The 17,108-nt window shown below is 38.6% G+C and overlaps 1 protein-coding gene across 1 annotated transcript in view; it reads left to right on the forward strand.

The window, feature by feature from the left end:
* Positions 1 to 17,108, forward strand: part of PRRC1 (proline rich coiled-coil 1) — a 232,218-nt gene that overhangs the window by 214,249 nt on the left and 861 nt on the right. The gene's annotated exons all lie outside the window — the stretch shown is intronic.

The raw sequence follows: 17,108 nt of genomic DNA on the forward strand, positions 1-17,108 counted from the left end.
GAACCTACACATTGCTTTAGATAAAATGGGTATCTTAACAGTTAATTCTTCCAATCCAAAAGATTGGTTAATTTACCAAAAAGGAGACAAGCAAGAACAACTAATGAAGCAAGAAGAGTTTCTTCAGGAGATGGTGCTGGGAAAGATGGACAGACACATGCCAAAGAAATAAACTAGATTATTCTTTTATACCATATATAAGAGATGACAAGATGGCCCTGACACCGGTTGAACCCCTCGCGCCCTCCCAAACCCGGCTCACCATCTTGCTCTGGGTGACACGCACCGGGTGTGGAGTTCCTCGTGTGATCTCTGCTGGAGCTCTGCGCATGGTTCCTGCTGGACATCGCTGGCTGCTTTGTGGTAGCATCACCGCTCCCTCCCCCCCCCCCCCCCCCCCACTGACCCCACAGAGTCACAACACCCTCAAGCATGGAATAGTGACAGTGCTCCTCGCAGTGACTTGTCCACTTTGGGAAGCTGTCCGCCAACCACCGAGTGACTTGGGAGTCAGCAAAGGTGTTCGGTCTGGCACAGACCCTATGCGATGGGATCCTGCTCTGTTAGACAGCCTCTGGGTGTACTCCATCCACCTCAAGGAGATCAACCTGAGGCCGGAGATGCCCCAGGCGCTGCCCAGAGATGCAGGCAGGTGCATGTTGTCAGCACACAAATTGTTACAGCAGGTCGGTCACCAGGAGCTTACATTTGGTAGACTGGGAACACCTGCAGGGACAATTGGAGAGCAACCCAAAAGCCTCCCATCTTCTTGAGATACTGAGACCCTGCTATCAGGGCAGGCTTAAGGAGTGGTTGGGAAACCTGGAAGTAATGGTGGTTAGGAAGGTGCAATGGTGATGGGATTGGTGTTGGAATACTGAATGTCTGTAACAAACATCATGACCAACTTTGTAAACCACAGTGTAAAGTGTAAGGGGAAAATATAATTTTCTTAAAAGTGAAAGCACTGAAACAATGAAATTCATAGAAAAAGTAATAACAATGTTTAATATTTTTAATACTGACCTTAGAGATCTTTGGGAATTTGACTATAATAATAAAGGAAACAAACAAACAAAAGAAGTAGATGGGACATCAGCTTAAAAGAACTTCTACACAGCAAAAGAAATCATTATCAAGGTATCCAACTGCACTGAAGCACTGTAGCACTGTAGCACTGTCCTCCCGTTGTTCATCGATTCGCTCGAGTGGGCCCAGTAACATCTCCATTGTGAGAATTGTTGTTATTGTGTTTGGTGTATCAAATACGTCACGGGTAGGCTTTGCTATGTCGGCAAGATACTCTCGGTAGCTTGCTGGGCTCTCCAAGAGGGGCGGAGGAATTGAACCCGGGTTAGCCGGGAAACATTTGCATGCCATGGATATCTTAATGAGGTTACAAATATATTTAAAATATATTTTAAAAATTCATAAACTCATTGACTATAAGCAACCATCCTGATATGTGTGAAAATTTTGTTGTGGTTGCAGAACTGCAAAAATTGAATAAATAAAACAACAATTTCAATGAAGTTACTCTACATAAATAATTAAAATTCAAAAAACGGATAGATAATATGAACAAACAATTCAGTGAAATAGAACTTATAGATTCCACATAACACACGAAAGAATATTCATTATCAATAATCAGAGAAATGCAAACAAGAAACTACAATGAGAAATTACCTCTTTCTTGTTAGAATGGTTATTAAGAATACAAGAAACCACAGATATTGATGAAGATGTAGATAAAATGGGAACCTAATATACTGTTGTTGGAAATGTAATCTATTGCAACTACTAATGGAAAACAGGAAAGTGTGTCTTCAAAAAACTTAATAGGAATACCATTTCTATTGATGTATATGATCCTACAACCCCATTTTCAGTATTTAATAGTTCATTTAAATTTTTATCAAATGAATGTGATTTCAATGAATATGATTTTAATTTAAACATTAAGAAATATAAGTGGGTAGTATGCTCGAGGCAGATTTGATCCCCAGCATCCCATATTGTCTGTTGAGCCTGCCAGGAGTGATTCTTGAGTGCAGAGCCTGAAGTAACCCCTGAGCACCACCAGGTATGGTAGGGAAAGGGAAAGGAGAGAGAGAGAGAGAGAGAGAGAGAGAGAGAGAGAGAGAGAGAGAAAGGTGTACTCTATTTTCATAGAAGCACTTGTTTTTGACAACCAGGGTATAGAAACAACCTAAATGCCCATTGAAAAATGAGTGGATAAAGAAGATGTGATATAAGACATGATGGAAAACTACTTAGCTCTTTTTAAAAAATGATTAAACATTACCACTTGTAGCAAAATGGGTACACATAGAGAATAACATGCTAATGAGTGCAATACAGAAAGGCATATATATGGAAGATAAAAAATATATGGAAGATAAAAAAAACAAAGCAAATGAACAAATTGAACAGAAGGAGAGTTAGAGAATATATTGAGAGTTACCTCAGAGGACTTGAAGGTATAGAAAAGTTGGGTATAGAGGATCGATGATATATGGTGGTGAGCAGAATCTAATAGTTTGTTGGTGGTACAAAGCTGTAGGCCTGAAATTTATGTAATATATCAACTAGTGTTGGTTTCATTTTTAAAAATGGGGCAAATGGTAAAATGATATTTTATTTATTAATACAAATGTGTGAATAATTACATGGTGTGCAAATGGACTAATATTCCAATTAAATAATAGCTTAAGACACACCAGTGTGCATGTGCATGTTTCAAAATAAGTTAAAAGATATAAAAAGCTTTGGGGGGAACAATAAGTATCTATTAAGCAATCCTTAAAAGTTTGTCAATTTATGAAATTGCAAAGTAACCCAGGAAATAACATACTTTCCAGAAATATCAACCAATGATAACCTAGGTCATTATTTATGATTTTGATCTCCTTCATGTTTCCAACCATAACTAATGGAGTTTTCTTTTTTCTTTTCTTGGTAAATGGTGGGATTTTGATAATCCATGAAATCTCAGTTTGAGATTTATGGGTTTTTTGTTGTTCTTGTTAATGTTATTAGGGAAACAAAGAGGTAAGGGAAAGCTTTTCCCCCAGTGGTAGTTTCTGCTGGCAGGAGTTTTGTTTGGTTGTTGGTATTTTGCATCTGCCATGTGTAAAATGATAGTAGCATCATTTAGGAAATTCAATATACCCACAGAGAAAAGTCAAACACCACAGATTATTTTGAGAACCATCCTATCATAAGAATACATTTGTTCTTGGACCAGCCTCATAAAGTCTCCCTTATACCAAACTGTGTCTTGATGAAAGAGACAGCTAAATGCATGCTTCTTAGAGAGTGGTTTTCTCTTAGCTAAGTTTTCTTATTTTTTGTCAATGCTTTTTTCTATTACTAGGGAGATATTTTATTGTCAAAAAATATTTATCTTCTACTTCCATCAGCACAAACTGAGAATTTTTGGAAGCCTAGGCATGGTTATCTGATAAATTTCAAATAGCAGACCCTTGTAATAATGTATAAGACATTTTTACCTTATAAACAATACTGAAGAAGGATGGATGGTAATTTAACTGTCAACTGACATGTATTTCTTTGTTATGTTAGTATGTTTGTTCACCAAAATTTATTTAGTAACTACAATTCAGAAATACACTCACTCAGAATCTATTGTGATTTTACAAAACATTTATATAAAAGCAAATAATGTCTGATAAATTATAGATTTTAAAGTATGTATAACAAACCATGTTGTCCACAAGGAAAGATAAATCATTAACAACTTTGTAACTGTGTATCATGTGGTGATTCAATTAATTTTTTTTTTGCTTTTCTGGTTATACCTGGAGATGCTCAGGGGTTACTCCTGGCTTTGCACACTCCTGGCAGTGCTCAGGGGACCATATGGGATGCTGGGGATCGAACCCAGGTCGGTCACATGCAAGGCAAATGCCCTACTTGCTGTGCTATCACTCCAGCCCCCAATTTTTATTTTTTTTCTTTAATATTTTGTGAATTTTTTATTTTATTTTATTTTATTTTTAATAAATTTATTTATTTATTTATTTATTTTTTAATAGTGAGGCACCATGAGGTACAGTTGTAGACTTACACATTTTTGTGCTTGGGTTTCGATTACACAATGATCAAACACCCATCCCTCCACCAGTGCGCATTTCCCACCACCTCGGATCCCAGCATCCCCTCCCCCCCCCCAGCCCCTATCCCACCCTGCCTCTGTGGCAGGGCATTTCCCTCTCTCTCCTTTTGAGTGCCATGGTCTGCAAAAGAGGCATTGAGTGGCAATCATGCTTGGTCGACAGTCTACCCTCAGCATGCTCTCCCATCATGGGCGGATCCTCCCAACACCCTTTATTTGGTGTTCCCTTGTCTTTCTGAGCTCCCCCTTCCCCTAACATGTGTGGTTGTCCTCCGGGTCATTGAGTAAAATTCCTGGTACTAATCTCTGCCATACTTGGGTGTTAGTTTCCTATTTTGTTACTTTATGTTCCCCAGATGAATGCAATCTTTCTATGTCTATCCCTTTCTTTCTGAGTCATTTCGCTTAACATGATACTTTCCATGTAGTACCACTTGTATGTAAACTTCATGACTTCGTCTTTCCTAACAGCTACATAGTACTCCATTGTGTAAATGTGCCAGAGTTTCTTCAACCAGTCATCTGTTCTCGGGCACTCAGGTTTTTTCCAGATTTCTGGCTATTGTAAAGAGTGCTGCAATAAACAGACCATTGCAGATGTCACTTCGGCTATACTTTTTTGCCTCTCTGGGATATATTCCCAGGAGTGGTACTGCTGGGTCAAATGGGAGCTCAATTTCTAGTTTTTTGAGAATCATCCATACTGCTTTCCAGAAGGGCTGAACCAGTGGACATTCCCACCAACAGTGAAGGAGTGTCCCTTTCTCACCACATCCACGCCAGCACCGGTTGCTTTTGTTCTTGTGGATATGGGCCAGTCTCTGTGGTGTGAGGTGATACCTCACTGTGGTTTTGATCTGCATCTCCCTGATGATTAATGATGTGGAACATTTTCTCATGTGTCTTTTAGCCATTCGGATTTCTTCTTTGTCAAAGTTTCTATTCATTTCATCTCCCCATTTTTTGATGGGGTTGAATGTTTTCTTTTTGTGGAGTTGAACCAGTATTTTGTATATCCTTGAAATTAATCCCTTATCAGATGTGTAGTTGGCAAATATCCTTTCCCATTCAGTTGACTGTGTTTGTATTTTGGTCACTGTTTCTTTTGAGGTGCAGAAGCTTCTTAGTTTAAGATAGTCCCATTTATCTATCTCTGTTTTCACTTGCTTGGCCAGCGGTGTGACATCTTTGAAGACACTATTAGCTTTTATGTCATGAAGGGTTTTGCCAACATTTTCCTCAATGTATCTTATAGATTCCGGTCTGATGTTGAGGTCTTTAATCCACTTAGATCTTACTTTTGTACATGGAGTTAGGCAGAGATCTGAGCCCATTTTTTTGCATATAGCCATCCAGTTTTGCCAGCATGATTTGTTAAAGAGGCTTTCCCTGCTCCACTTCACTTTTCTTGCCCCCTTATCGAAGATTAGATGCTCGTATACTTGGGGGGGACGTCAGTATATTCAACCCTGTTCCATTGGTCTACAGCTCTGCCTTTGTTCCAGTACCATGCTGTTTTAATTATTACTGCCTTGTAGTAGAACTTGAAGTTAGGGAGGTTGATTCCTCCCATTTTCTTTTTCCCTAGAATTGCTTTAGCTATTCGTGGGCAGCCCCCAATTTTTAAAAACAATTTAAAAAATTTAAAGTATGCATGTTTATTATGGTATTTAATCATGCTTTTTATTTTTATGCTCTTAAAACATTTTATTTCTCTTACCTGTAATTTCTCCCTACTCTTAAAATTTACTGCTCGTGTAACTTTTGCTAATGCAGCACAGGTTAGCCAAAATAATCCTTTGTAAATGACAAGTAATAAGTGTGATATATTGGAAGTGGGTGGGTAGACCTAGCATACCAGTTTCGGTGACATTTTTGCTGAATTGCTTTTGGATTCAGCAAGCACCTCAAAAATCACCTCATGAAAAAATGAAATAATAATCAACATCTGACAAGGACAAGCAATAATTCTCTGTTTGAGATACATTAGGTAGAATGCGAACATTTTTTTCTCTGATGTTGCTGACTGTTCCTAATTTACACTAAGAGCACTGACAAAATTATTTCCACATTTAAATTGGTATATTTAAAATTGTGTTCTTATTTCTGGTCTATCACACATCAAAACTCTCCATATTTCTCCTCTGCAGTTAATAACCCATTTATCCCCTCAGATTAAAACTACAAATACATTTTTCAATGCTTTTTACTTATGTGAAATTAAGTGATTTGGGATGATTTTTATGTTGTCTATGGCAAATGGTGTCGTGTGCTGTAACAGGAGATTCTAAGAGTAATCATTTCCCTACCATACCGATAGCTCACAATGATTAATAGTACTAGAATGATGAAATGTTCCCTGCATAAAATAAGTACAGATGGTGATGATTGTCTTTTTGACCTATTTACTTTCAGCTCACATTCACATCAAGTACCAAAGTGTTGCCTCTTGGTGATGGATAATGATAAAGATGTGACCTACAGGTTTAATACGTGTCTTATTCATCATGATGAGACTCTGGGATTTGGAGTTGTGGACTCTTCCTGCTAAGCAGTAGCATTGTACTAAGTCTTCTTCATGAGAAGTGTGTATATTTAGAGAAATGCATGCAACCTGGTTCTCACCCCAAACTGAAACTTCCAATCTCTCCACTCATGTTCTGTTATAAAAGGACAGCAAAAATGTCCCGATTTTTTTGTCCTTCTGTGGAAATTACTCTCTCTCCCTCCTTCCCTCTTTTCCTCCCTACTCTCTCTCTCTCTCACACACACACACACACAAACACACAACACACTCAAAGACACACATACACAGTGCTTGGTAGAGTCCCTGGCACAGAGCAAGGGTTCAATCAAATGAATTTCATGATGGTCCAAGGTGTGCTCCATAGCGGAGTGCTTACCTTGCATATGTTGGATGCAAGTTGGGTTCTTTGTAATACCCAATATTACCACCAAGTATGATCCTGACTTGGTTAGTGTACAGTCTCCAGTGCACCATCACCAATTATGTGACTCCCTGACACACAACTTAGGGTGTGTGACCCTTGGTGCACTGTAAGACCAAAAGAGAGAAGGGAAGGGGGAGTACAATGAAAATTGAATAGGCCCTCCCGTTGTTTATCAATTTGCTCGAGCGGGCCCAGTAACGTCTCCATTAGAGACTTTGTTGTTACTGTGTCTGGCATATCAAACACATCTCGGGGAGCTTGCCAGGCTTTGCCGTGCGGGCAAGATACTCTCGGTAGCTTGCCGGACTCTCCGAGACTCCAAACCAATCGATCAAATAAAATATGAAGGAATATACCAATAAATTTCAAGCTGAATCAAGAACTTTTGTTATATTTTATTTTGGGGTCCCACCCAGAAGTGCTTGGGGGTTATTCCTGGCACAAAGTTCAGGAGCCACTCTCAGCAATACTCAGGGAACCATGTGGGCTCAGGGATCAAATTTGGGATGCTTGTATGCAAATCGTGCATTCCAGCTCTCTGATCTATCTCCAACTCTCCAGGACAATTTGTTTTAAAAACAAACCTTTACAGGACCAGAGACACAGTACAGCAGGTAAGGCACCTGCCTCGAATCTGGCAGATCTGGGTTTGATTCCCAGAACTACATATGGTCCCCCTAAGTACTGCAAAGTGTGATTACTGAGCACAGAGCCAGAAGTAAGCCCTGAGCACTGCCAGAGATGACCCCCAAATCAAAATGAAATAAAACAAACAAAAAAGTAAACCCTTGAAACTTGGCAAAAGAACTAAGTTTTTCAGAGTGGGTAGAAGTGGGAGAACGGAGATTGGGTATCCAGAGGAATGTGGTAGAGTATTCTTAGTACTTTATTGGTGAGCATCATATTGTAATATACATTTGAAGAGGTGTGAACCTATATTCCTAAAACATGTACAGTGTTACTAACCAATATTACCTAAATAAGCAAACAATAGCAAAAAGATGTTTTGTTGCCTTGTGCTATGATTGCAAAGACAAAGATTCATTATTCCTTAAGATAGATGAAATTTATGTCTTCCCTTTGGAATTATAATTTTTACCCTCAATTTGTAAAAAGAATTCAAGTTTTTAATTTCAATTTCTCATAGGGACTTAAATTAATTCAGAGACAAAATAAGTAGATGCCTTTTCTATGTAAATAAACACATCAACAGACATAAAAACTACAAAATGATTTCTAAATTATTGCTACTAGATGTTATTAATTTCATAGATGTGATAATATTAGTGAGTACAAGTAATTTAAGTAGAAAATCTAATTCTGAAGATAAGTTGTAAATAAACCACTATTATATATAAAGATAATTACTGTTTATCAACTTCATGATTTTGTCTGAGTCTTAAACTGTATTTGAGATAAAAATTTTAAGTATTCTCTTTACCTTTCTTTAACTTTTATTTCCCTTGCATATATTTCATTTGAAAATATATAAAATATTAATACATTAATACATAAATAATGACCTTTAGATAAATTAATTTCATTGCATATTTTCCTATACTAGGTAATTGAAAAAAATCATGCAAAAACACTTTTAGACTATATCCTATATATGTAAGTTATGATAATTATTGCTTTCATCATAAAATAATCTAGTTATAAATGAATGAATAATATAGAGATCATATGCAAACGTATGGCAGTCTGGGATAATGTTAGAGTCTCCCTACTTCCTCATAAGCTATAGCCATGAATTTGAAAGGGACTGAACCCATCACCAGTTCTAAGGGGGATTCTGATATATGCTTTTCCTCATTGCCTCTGGTTGGTTTGGGTTAGCTGAAAATAGACTGTTTATGTTTCAACTCAACCAGTATTTTCCTTGTCATAGTGGTATTCCTATTTAGGTTCACTCAACTAGATCAAAAACAGGATTTTTGTGCTAAGATAATGTAACAACCTTCTTTCTCTGTCTCTAACCATAAACAAAGTCACTTGCAGTGCCATTTACTACTGCCATTTATTCTACACCTGCAAGGAAAGCAAGTACCAGAAGAACTGGTATTACTGACAGAAGACTGGCAAAATGCAAAGATATCATGTGCTGATAGCATCACTGACTAACCTTGAAGAACCTTCAATCTCTGGATCTCCTAGCCATATGAGCCAGAAAATTCTCTTTTGTAGATGACTGCCATGAGTTACTATTTCTGTCACTTATACCTAAAAGCATCTATCAGAATCATTTCATCTGTTTGGCTGTGAGTCATGAGAAAATTCTTGGTGACTTTTGATGGAAACGTATTCTTAGGATTTCCTACTGCTGCCTTGTTTGGTTTTATTTATTTAAGAATGAGTTCTTTATTGGAAGCATAAGAAAAATTATGAAAAACGTAATTATACTTAATTTTATAGCTAACAAAATTTTATAGCTAAGACAGTTTTTCTTTGTTTGGGGGCCACAATGGGCATGAGTACTGCAGCAATAGGGAGTACTCATGAATATGTGCTTAGGGAACACTCCTGACAGTGCTCAGGGGATCATATGGAGTGGTAGGGTTCAAACCCAAGTCAACTAGATGAAAGGCAAGTACTTTACACATTTTCAAAGATATAAAGACAAAATTTTATAGCTAAAAAAATTTAATTGGCACATAAAGACAAAATTGACACATACTCCACAGAACCAGGAATAGCAAATCATTAGCAAAAAAAATGAAGAGTATTTTTAAATACATTAACTGTAGCACTATCCTCCCGTTGTTCATCGATTTGCTCGAGCGGACCCAGTAACATCTCCATTTTGAGACTTGTTGTTACTGTGTTTGGCATATTGAATACGTCATGAGTAGCTTGCCAGGCTTTCCCGAGTGGACGAGATACCTCTTGGTAGCTTGCCGGGCTCTCCGAGAGGGATGGAGGAATCGAGCCTGGCTCCGTGGGGCTACGCACAAGGCAAACACCCTACCACTGTCGCTCCTGCCCGTACAACAAAAGCAATTTAAAGAAGAAATTTCTTGGTAATGTACCTGTCTAGCTAATGTATTTTGGAATTATGGTTTGGGAAGGAGGGCGCTGGCCATATCCACCTGTGCTAAGGGTTTTTTCCTAATGGGGATTGGGGGACCATATGTGGTTCCAGATTTCAAACCAGATGGGATGCAAGCAAGGCAAGCGCCTTCCCCACTATACTCTCTCCATCCCTGGAATCATGCTTATTTTGAACTATGCCTATCTCTAATAGCTTACAATAGGCACATAAATCATCATAATCATAAAAGTTTTAAAAGACAGAATAATTTACTCTGATAAATTGAATACTATAAACAGGAGTGAAAAAATCAATCCTAGAAAAATCAAATATGTACTCATCACCAAGAGTGACATTTAATGGATGCAACGAATTGAAGTAAAATAATGAATGGAGATTGTGCTGTAAATGAAACAATGGGTTTCTTGGGTAAGAAAAAAAATGATGACATGAAAATTACATGTACCTGAATTATGCTTGTATTGTTTGGAAACAGAAGAAACAAATTCCGGCTAAGAAATTGTTAAAAGGAGTTGTCAGTATATTAGAGTTCCTGAGATCAACAAAAGTTGCAGATTAAGTGAGGTATGGACAGAAGCCAAGGCCATTCCAGAGACTAAGAAGCAGAATTCATACAGGAGAATTCAGGCAAGGACACAGCTAAGGAAGAGAGGTGACAGGTGGAGGTTGGTGGTGACCTATAATAATGAAAATCATTTGAGCAGATCTCTAAATGGTTAGAGAAGATTGAACAGAGAATGGAAAAAACCAAACTATTTTTTGTGCTGAATTTTTCTTTGAAGGGGAGCTTCTCTGAATGATAAAAGGCCAAGAGAATTTGGTGTGTCTTTGAACTGCTGCTATTTTTTTTTCCTGTGCTTGATGGGACAAAGTACTTGACTGTCTCAGCAAGTATCCTGAGATGGGTTTTTCTTCTCACCTCCAGGAGGTCTGTGTCACCTCCTGCTTGTTTTTTCTTACCATGCCACCCATCCTTGTCTGAAATGATCTCCTCTATTGGTAAGCTTGTCTCCATTAACCAAAATATAAATTCATGAGTAGCAACTTTGACTTCCCCCTGGATTCCCAGCACTTAAAAAGTACACATCACATGGTACAGTTCCAATCAATACTTGTGGGATAAATGGATGGCTAGAATTTCACTGCTTCTTTCATTCTTATCTCACTTGTTTGAGGTTCAATGTTCCAGGTCATGACAAGGCAAGTTCAAAAGCGGGACATTTGTCTGGATAGAGTCTGTCATCCCAGGGGGTTATAAGATGGGAGCAGAGTACATGAATTTATTGTCCCTTTAAAAGCCCCAGGGGAGGCAATTTCCACAGAATCAAGGACAAATATAACACAAGTACTGAACTGTGAGGCAGGAGAAGGAACGCTTATTTCTTCCATTAAAAAGCTATAAGTGAAAAACTTTCTCCTGCTCATGAATGAACAGCTTCCAGCTCCACTTGTGTTTCCCCAGGAAAGGCTTTAGCACCAAGATTCAGTTAAGTTCTTTTCTCACAGATAAACATCCATCTCCATTAAAACAGGCTGAAAGCCTGGAGATAATTAGACCCACTGTGTCAAGCAATCAGCCACAGGGAAGAGGTCACAAAACACAATGACTAAGCCAGTTGCCTAGCTCTTGAGAGAATCAGAAGGGACGCCTTTACAATTAGATGAAAGACATTTTGGTGGTCATGGTTCATAGATTGTGGACTGAACTGTACTTGTTTGGGTGAGGTTACTCCTCTTGTTCTCCACTACAGACTCCCAGACTCCCAGCCAGAGGCAATCACCTGTGTCCACAATAACAAAAGCACAGTGAACTTCACTGGCAGCTCTGAGAAAAGAAGCTCTCCCCACAGGATCCTCCCTCCAGAGGAGAAACTCCTATGAAGCACTTCTGTTTGCTTTTATTTCTTTGTAATGCTCAATCTGTTAAATTAGTGTTTTGGAAATTCAAGACCCTCTCCACATATCTCTCCCCCAATGGTTCTTTCAGGACTACTGGCATGGTGATCTTGCAAGAACCATCAGCTTCATGGAAGCAGGGCTGATTTAGTTTTGTTTTGGATTTTGTTTGGTTTGGGAGCCACACCCATCAGTGCTCAGCAGCTATTCCTGGCTCTGTGCTTGGAACTGACTTCCGGCAGCATTCAGGGCACCATATGTGGTGTCAGGGACTCAAACAGGGATTGGTCACATGCAAGGCAAGTGCCTTAACCTCCGTAGTTTCTCTCTGGCTCCAGAGGGACAGTTGCGATTTCATTCATGCTCACTACCATACTTAGTCTACAGGGCTGTCAATAAATAGAATGGATGGATTAAAGCCAAAGGGCTATTTCCCAGGCACAGAAGATTCCAAATATACACAGCAAGACTTACTCTCTCTCCTCAACCATAGAACTATGAATCCCATACCTGTTCTCTCTAGCTATTTTCTCATTACTATCCTCATTTCTGGTCTAATTGATATACATGCATTAACATGCTCTGATAAAAATTAACAAGAAGGCACACCAAGTATGTGTGCCTATTAAGACTTGGTAAATGACTATGTGACTTTTGATTCTAAGAAGAGCTACAGTTTTGACAAACCATAGCTTAAAGTTTTCAAATTGTACGTATTTTACTATAAGAACCCTAGTGAAGGCCAGAGGAAAAGTAGTCACAGGGAAAAGTAGTTTCTCTTCAAATTCAGTTGTTTCTAAAAACAAAACTTTTACTCAAAAGTATTTTTCTGGCTTGTTCTTCAAGCTCATTTTCTCCCTTAAACATATATCTCACTAGCTCATCTCTGTCTCTTTGCTTTTTCCACTCCGGAAAAAATCTGTGTTCTCTCTTGAACATGTATTTCTTCTCTTTCTTTCTCTTCATCTCTTTCTAAGTAAGTTTTTAAAAAATTATTTTGCTTCACTAAAAAAGTACTTTTCCCTAGAAATAGTATCAATTGTTGTATAGTTAAGATTTCTGTGGATCAATAGATTCATTAGGTCTTCAAAACACCTACTAAAATCCCTCATCACCTCCTCTTAAAATTTATCTCCAAAATATTCAATAAAGGCACAGGTATGAGAGAAAAATTGTTTTGTGTTTCAAGGACTTTCTGAAAGTTCATTCTGTACCAGCCATAATTCTCTACCTCTCTTTTCCATCTGTGAGATGTAAGATAAGATTAATAAGTATTATAAAGAATTAGTGTCCACACTGTCTTTCACCAACCATTATTGTGACCTTCCTTTCATAAATTGTTATGAGCTAAATTCCATGTTGAACATCTGCACATTCCTATAAAATGCACTGAAGTATGTAATTTACTCTGTTCTTTTTTTTTATAAGAAGGGCTAAAGAAACAGAATAGAATATTAAAGCTGAAGTAGATGATGGAAACAGCTCAAGATAATCTTTTAAATAAAAATAGGGCCAGAAAGATAATACAACTGGCAGGGTACTTGCCTTGCATGAGGCTGACCCTGGTTTGATTTCTGGTACCCTTTATGATCCCCTGAGCCTTACCACTAGTGATCCCTGGGCAGAGAGCAAGGAGTAAAATTCTGAGTGCAACTGAGTCTGGCCCAAAACCCAATAATAAGATCCAATAGTAGCTGATAATGATGATGATGATGATGATGATGATGATAAAACTAAACCATAAAGACATGAAGTTATTTACTATCTCTACACAGACCACTGTGTAGATGAAATACTGGTACCTTATATTTATTGTTTTTTACTTAGCAGCAATTATTTTACCCAGAACACCAACTTCTCAAAATTCATAATTTTATCATAGTATTGTTTTATCAAGGGACTATATAACTTAGTTCTCATGGAGAATTATTTATACCCTTTAATCAGTAAGTTCCAACAATGCCTACTACTCTTGAAGTTATTAGTTTCTACCCCTAGAAATAAGTTCGTTGATTGGAAAAATTGCTGACATGCCAATCTAGTTTATTTTGATATGAGCTGTATTATGGTGAGTTCAGAACATAAGGTATTAAATCTTAGATATAGAGGCAGAGAGGTAAGTACAGGAGTAAAGGCATTTGCATAGCATGTGGCTGAGTCCAGTTTAGTCTCCGGCATCACATATAGTCCCCTGAGAACTTTCAAGAGTGATCCCTTAGCACAGAGCAGGAATAGCCCCTGAATGTAACAGATGTGGCCAGATATCTTCTCACACCCATATCTGCATTTTAGATATCCTACATGTACTTCCTATAAGAACAAGAAGCAGAGTGAAATGATCCTGGAATGAATCCAGGGAGAAATGAGGCAACTAGTTGGACAAAGTGAAGGATGATTCAGACAAGCAACAGGGGAAAAGAATAGCAGCTGAGTTGGAGCAGCAGGCAGAATACTAACTGATCAGTAGCATTTCTCATATCTGTGAAACTGCCAGCAAAGTTGCCTTAATTAGGAAATGGCTAGGTGGTATATTCTGTCTGGGACCTGCAGTGCCACAGAGAGAGCTGATCAATGGAGTGTGTATGGCAAAAACAAAACAAAGAAAACCACTACTTAGTCTGTAAATCAATCTATTTCTGTATATGAATCCCTCTCAAATAATCAGACTGCTCCATAACACCAGATTGAGGTGTAAAAACTATGGTTTGAGCATTAAACCACTGCTTCTGGCTCATTTTGAATGGCTTTTCTAGAAATGATGACTATGTTAAGATGCGTCATCTGTTCTAATGCCTGGATCTGATTTGTGAGATATTTTGAGGGGTTACTGTGGCTGGAGCAATAGCACAGCGGGAGGGTGTTTGCCTTGCACATGGTCGACCCGGGTTTGATTCCTCCATCCCTCTCAGAAAGACCAGCAAGCTACCGAGAGTAGCTCGTCCACATAGCAGAGCCTGGCAAGCTCCCTGTGGCATATTCCATATGCCAAAAACAGTAACAAGTCTCACAATGGAGACGTTAGTGGTGCCTGCTCGAGAAACTTGATGAACAACAGGAGGACAGTGCTATAGTGATACTGTGGTTTTAAAATTTTTCCCTTTGGAGAGTTAACTGTCCTTTCTCTAGTCTTAGTAGTTGCCTAGCAACAGGGGATGGGCAAGCTATATAAGGGAGTTGAAAATTCTAAGAGTTGTGGCGAGTAGGTGGTTATCTTTGTGGTTAGTTAGATTATGTTTACCTGGCTTACAATGGGACAGTGTTTCAGTAAAAAGTTTCCATCTTCAAAGTCTGAGACTCCAGAGAAGAACGTGTGAGTTTCCAATTTCTCTTACTCTGAAAGAATTTAGAAATAATTTGTAGATAAAGTAGCCATCACTCATTTTTCAAAAGAAATCATCTCTTAAAAGTCTGAGTTTAACCTCAGCCAGGTTTTTCCTAGAGTTCTTTCAATGCTGCTTCTTCCTTTGAATGTTGCTGTCTTATCAGATCATAGGGCAGGACCTGACACATGGCATATGGTCAGTAGGTATTTGTTGAGAAAGATCCCTCATCCAAAGACACACTCTCACCTTAGCCATTTACTTATTTGGGATGGGGGTGTTGTGTCCTCTCCTTTTCAGAAACACTTTAATGAAATGTTATCTTCACAGCTCCCTTGCCAGGAAAGGAGGCTAGGTCATTCCAGCTCTTCTGAAACAAAAGCCCAAACCAACTATGGTTACATATATTGATGTAAGATTTATGTCCATATCTCACCTTGTGTTATCACTGGAAAATGTGACTTTTCCCTTCAAATGCAGAATTTTTTCTTTCAATTAAAATTTTCTTTTAAATCTTGAGAGGACCACACCACCTTTTTGGAAGGAACTGCATGCTAGGGCGGTGTCCTCTGTGATATAAGCGCAGGTAACTAATTCTGTCTTGCCAAGCTTAAAAACGTTTTCCTTACATGAAATGAGTGGTCTTTATGTTTATTTGTTCTTAACCTCAGTTTTTATGGCCTATGTATGATATGAGAAAATCACCAGTCTATTTTATATGAAATGCTTCTATGTACAAAGAAATCCAGGGGTCCAAAAAAGTAATATTTGGGAGAAAAGAATGTTTAGATTTCCTGTTTTTATGCTTTGTTTGGTCTGGGAACATACCCAGCTCAGGAGCTCCTTCTGTTCTGTACCTAAGGAACCATATGTGGTAGGGAAACAAACAGTTCAGCCACATACAGGGCAAGTAAGTGCCTTACCTTCCGTACCCTCTCTCCAGAAAGACGTTTTTTACTGCTTCAGAACATAAAATTTAGGGGCCTAAGAGATAGCACATCAGAGAAGGTACTTGCCTTGCAAATGGCCAATTAACTGTGTTTGGTCACCAGCATCACAAAGGATCCCCTGAGCACTGGCAAGAATGAACCCTGAGCACAAAGTCAGGAGTAATCCCTGAGTACCACTGTGCGTAGCCCCAAAGCACAAAAAAAAAAAATGAAATTTGGCAATCATTTATATTCTTTACATTACCCCGAATGCAGCACCAAATGAAGTAACATGTTACTGTGCCAACATTTGAAGGGGTGAACAGAATGTGAATGAATAGAGGAAAAGACCCTGGTGCTTAACCTTGTAATGAATACCTCGGTGAACAGCTAGCAGGGAAACCAAATAGAAAGCCAGACTTTCCTCTCACTGTAAATTTTCTCTGTGGCTCCCTCTCTGGGGTATGGGATTGAGTATTGGGCCCAAACAGAGAGTGGGGATCGGAGGAAGGAGACAGTGGGTCACCTTGCTACCTTGGTCAGGTTTCAAAAGAGTTCCAGGCTGCTACTTAACCTTGAAGCAGGAACAAACTGATCCCCTGGGTCTGCTGTCCCTTCTGCTTGTCCTCTTCTTCTCTTCTCATGCCCTTGAGGCAGACCTACTCAACAGTTTATATAAACCAAATGGGAACTTGATACTCTGTTGTCTAAGCAAAGGAAAGTTAGGCCCTGGATGCAATTAGTCTATGTAAAACATTTTTTTAAAATGCATTTTCCCATGGATGCTTCTCCTTGAAGAACTGGACACTTACATTCCCC

Source organism: Sorex fumeus, unplaced genomic scaffold (assembly GCF_029834395.1).
Source record: "Sorex fumeus unplaced genomic scaffold, SorFum_2.1 ptg000051l, whole genome shotgun sequence".
Classification (NCBI taxonomy): domain Eukaryota; kingdom Metazoa; phylum Chordata; class Mammalia; order Eulipotyphla; family Soricidae; genus Sorex; species Sorex fumeus.